Source organism: Suricata suricatta, chromosome 3 (genome assembly GCF_006229205.1).
Source record: "Suricata suricatta isolate VVHF042 chromosome 3, meerkat_22Aug2017_6uvM2_HiC, whole genome shotgun sequence".
NCBI classification, from domain to species: domain Eukaryota; kingdom Metazoa; phylum Chordata; class Mammalia; order Carnivora; family Herpestidae; genus Suricata; species Suricata suricatta.
The window spans coordinates 12,056,466-12,061,885 of NC_043702.1; positions in this window are offsets into that span (position 1 = coordinate 12,056,466).

A 5,420-nucleotide genomic window follows, 5' to 3' on the forward strand; every position below is an offset into this window, starting at 1 on the left:
GGCCAACAAAATGAATTTAAATGGAATTTTGGAAAATAAGTACCAAGACATTTTATATAAATGTGTATCAGTATAAACATTTTAAATTAGTAACTTAAAAACATTAACACATACAAACACATACTCCTTCATCTCAACTACAAAATTTTGCTTATGATGACACTGTCTTTGAGGCATAGGCTTATCCTTCTATGTCTCCCATTCATTTTCTTTCAAATGTATTTATTTAGTTTGAGGGGGATAAAGAGAGCAAGAGCACGGGAGGGGTAGAGAGGAGAATCCTAAGCAGCCTCCATTAGTGTGCAGATCCTCATGCAGGGCTCCAACTCATGAAACTGTGAGATCATGATCCGAACCAAAATAGAGTCAGACACTTAACCACCTGAGGCGCTCAGGCACCCCTCCCATCCATTTTGAGTAATATAACAATGAACTTCCTTTCTCAAAGAAAGAAGATTCAGAGCCATTTCATCTGTTGTCTCTTCATATTAACTTCATCTTTTGATTACAGAATACACCTACAAAATATAACTTTTTTGGTAAGATTTTGGCCTAACTTGAGATAATATTAACTTAGGAAAGATTAAGGGTTCTGTATAAACAATTAGTCTTTTGTTAATTTTTTTAAAAAAATGTTTAATGTTTGGGTTTTTTCTTAAGTTTTTTTTTTCTCCATAATATTTTATTGTCAAATTGTTTTCCATACAACACCCAGTGCTCTTCCCCTTAAGTGCCCTCCACCATCACCACCACCTCTTTTCCCCCCTCCCCCTTCCCCCTCAACCCTCAGTTCATTCTCAGCATTCAATAGTCTCTCAGGATTTGCATCCCTCTCTCTCCCCAACTCTCTCTCCCTCCTCCACTCCCCCTGGTTCTCCATTAGGTCTCTCTTGTTTTCCTGCTAGACCTATGAGTTTTTTTATGTTTTTAATTTATTTTTGAGAGACAGAGAGAGACAGCATGAGCAGAGGAGGGCCAGAGAGAGAGGGAGACACAGAATCTGAAGCAGGCTCCAGGCTCTGAGCTAGCTGTCAGCACAGAGCCTGACAGAGGGCTCAAACCCACGAACCGTGAGATCATGACTTGAGCCGAAGCCAGATGCTTAACCAACTGAGCCACCCAGGTTCCCCTAATGTTTGTTTTTTAGAGATAGGGGGTGGAGGAGAGGGACACACACACACACACACACACACACACACACACACACACACACACAATCCAAAGCAGGCTTTAGGCTCCAAGCTGTCAACACAGAGCCCAACATGGGGCTCCAAATCACAAACTACAAGATCATAACCAAAGCCAAAGTCAGACGCTTAGCCACGAGCCACCCAAGTGCCCCACTTTTGTTAATTTTTAATGCAATATCAGTTAAAAGGCTTCACAAATTGTTTAAATTAAATGAACATTTAATAACCCAAATAAATCAACCTCAAGATATACAGAAGAACAAATTGTTATGAATTCAAATGCTAAATTTTTGTTAAAAATATGATGATGCTTGTACATCAAGTTGAATAATTCTTCAAGCATTATTCAGTTTTTTTAGTAATTTGTAACGGTAGTTAGTTAGAGTTAAAAACCTACCTTTTGCTTCTTTTGATTTTACCCTTAGAATATTATGAATATCTAAACTCTTACCACTACCATCAACCTCAACTATGTAACATTTTTATTATTATAACTGTCTATTGAGTAGATTTGATGTTATAAAAAACTGGAATGCAAGTATATGCAAAATTTTACTCCTGTGACTGACTGACCAAATCTATGCCAACTAACTGCACACTGGTTGATTCATAACATTTTTCTCCAAGAATGAGATGTTAGTATGTTGCCAACTTACTAGACAAAGATATTAGCCTGATCTTGATATATTAAAGTATACTTCAGTAACCTGACTCTTGAGCACATGAATAAAAATTGACAGGAATCCAAAGTTGTTTCAAGAATTGAATATTAAATCCTATATAAAATGCTCCTAAAAATAAAAAAGAACCCCAAAGAACTAGAAGTTAGAAATAAAGGTTAATACACAAAGTAACAATAAAAGTTTCATTTAAAAGTCACTAATGTACTACTATTAAAGTAATACTACATATATAATATGTATGTATATATATAATAAAAGTATACTTTCATATATAGTAAAAGTATAGTAATACTACATATATATATCAGATTTCAGGAGATCAAAATACTTTAAAAATTTCTAATTATATAGAATTAATGCAGAGAAGGAGTAAGCTTTCATTTCATAGCATGATGTGACTTCCTAATAATTGGTCCAGGAAATACTCAAAGAACAGATCTTTGCCACCTACAGTTAAATTTTGGGGGGGGGGGGTCATTAGTCATTTTCATGTCATTATACATTTTTTGGTCATTAGTCATATACATTTTTTTGGGTCATTAGTCATTTTCCAAGCAGACCATTCACCTCAAAATAGAAATACAAAGAAAGACTACAAAGTCACTATACACAATATACTATTACAGCATATAGTAAGCATCCCTATTACTATAGAAAGTTGTGACGTGGCTGAGAGATGAAAGCTACTATTGATGTTGCTCTATCAGCCAAATTGTTGAGAGGATTGCCCATGAATTTCCCTAGTTTGTTTTATGATAAAAAGTCTTTCACTACTAGGCAAAGTCAATTCCTAGTTCAGCAGGGTACATTTGTATCAGTTCCACGATGGACCCCTTAAACATTGGATTCATTAGCAGAGAGGAGTGATAAACGTCAAGAGTAAAAGACTTAGATGATCTGACAGCTGTAGCAAGATGTAGAGTGATCAAGATGCCCCACAGTGAAGTTAAAATTTTTAATGGAAGTACAATAATTGATCAAAGAGACACTCAGGTCTCCTGGGTCTGGAGTGAGGCTATTCCAAGTCCTTAAATCTGCCATAAAGCTCTAATGGAGACCCAAGAGGACACTTCTAACAATTTATTTTAGTTTAAGTGAATTCCAGGACCTTAAATTACCAAAGAGAGCCCAGTCACTTGCTGCATTTGTTTGCGTTCTGTTTCTGATTACTTTCTGGATTAAATTAAAATTTCTCATTATTACTAATTTCATGATAAGCACAAATGACTAAAATTTTATCATTAAATAGCTCTGCCTGTAAGTAAAATTCATTTGCTATAAAGGTGTGATTTTTATTATCTACACACATTTATAATCTTTGGTTCAAATTCTTAAAATACTCTCATTGTTTGCTTGTACAATTTTTTTCTCTTTTTTACGAAATTATATTACTTACATGATGGTGATACTAACACACAGTATTAACCAACCACAGATGGAGGTTAACATTACCAAGATCAAAATAAGATCTAATTATTATGAGAAATCTTTGTGAGATTTCTCAAGCAATAGCCAAAACAGCTATAGAAAGAAAGAAGTTTATTGCCTTGTATAATATAGAGGGTCCTTTTCCAAATAGCCTGTTCAAGTAAGCAATGGTTTTGAATCTCACTGTGACCAATTTCTGGAATGGAGCTGTCATTGGTTTTATTCTGAAAGTGAAAAAGGAGGAAACATAATTTTGAAAAAATAAATTTTGGATTCTAAATGTCAGATGCTAAAGCATTTTATGTTTAAAAATACATTGTGATACTACTGACTAACTACCCACCTTAAAGTTGCCTTTTTTGGGTATTTAACTATTAAGAATAATTTAATGAACACCTGTGTCAAGTAGATATTTTGATAATTCCTTCCTCCTCTAAAAAACCCATTACTAAATATAAACATCCAAAAACCAAAAGAATCTAACAGAAATAAAGGTTCCTTGAAAACCATTTCTGATTTCCAAATAGGAATACTTATAAACTTGGTATTTATTTTCTAAACTTCTCTTTAAATTCATTTTTTTGGGGGTCATATTTGCCCTTTGTTTTTCCTTGAGTGCTCTCTCTACTTTATCCAATGTGAACAACCTCTACCTTTTCATTGGAGCACTTAAACTATTTACACTTATTGTAGTTACCAATATGATATCTATATTTTCTATTTGTTCCATCCATTCCTTGTTATTCTTCCCTCTATCTCTGACTTTTATATGAATTGATTATCTGTGATTTTATCTGTGCTCTAGCTTTATCATCAGGACTTATCTATTTTATTTTTTGGTAGTTGCTCTAGATTTACCATCTAGGTTTAAGTTACAAGTTTTTTACTTAAATAATAGAATGTCACCTAATGTATATCACCTTATGACAATATATTCCATTTTTCCTTCCTGTCAACATGTTATACAATGCATAGCACATTTCTATTATATTTGCTTTAAACAATTATGTACTCAAGAGATGAAAATAATGAAAAGGAAAAGTGAATGGATCTACAAGGTACTATGCTAAGAGAAATAGGTCAAATTTAAAAAGACAAATACATTATTTCATTCAACTGTGCAGTCTAAAAACAAAACAAAACAATGAATAAGCAAAAAAAAAAAAAAGCTGAATCAGACCTATAGATAAAGAGAATAAACTGATGGTTGCCAGAAGGAAGAGAAGTCAGAGGGATGGGCAAAATGGGTGAAAGGGAATGGGAGGCTTCGAGTTATGGAATAAATAAGCCACAGGGAATAAAAGCCACAGTACAGAGAGTATAGTCAATGATATTGTAGCAGTGTGATACGGTGACAGATGGTATTCAGCTACAGTTGTGGTGGAGCACAGCATAATGTACAGAAACGTTGAATCACTATGTTACACACCTAAAACAAATGTAACATTATGTGTCAACCATATTCAAATGAAAAAATAATAAATAATTTAAAAATAATAAAACTACAATGAGCACAAAGAAAAATATAACACGGATATATTCATTACCCCAAATTGGCTATTATGACCTCATCATATTTTTCTCAAAAGCATTTTCAATTAAAAAATCTGAAATAAAAGCTTGTTATTTTTACCCATGTCATTACTGCCATTCTTTATACTTTTGTAGATCTAAAGAACCTAGGGAATCTTAAATATTTCCTGTACTACATATCTGCTGGTGATGAGTTATCTCAGCTGTTTGTGTTCTGTGATAATTTTTCTCCTTTATTTTTAGAATATATATTTTTCTAGTATAGATTCTGGTTAATAGTTTTTTAATGTCCTTTATAAACTCTGTTAATTTTTCCTAGCCTCTGTAATTTCCAATGGGAGATCAACCATTATTCTTAACTCTTTTTTCTTACTATCATGTGTCCTATTTTTCAGACAGCTTTTAAGATTTTTCTCTTTGTTACTAGTTTTTAACAATTTAATTATTAAAGACCTTACTGTAATTTTCTTTGTGCTTATTTTGCTTGGTGTTTATTGAGTTTATTGTTACCACAGGTGGTTTAAATTTTCATAAAATGGAAAACTTTCAGTCACTATGTTTTCTTTCTTTCTTTCTCTTTCTTTCT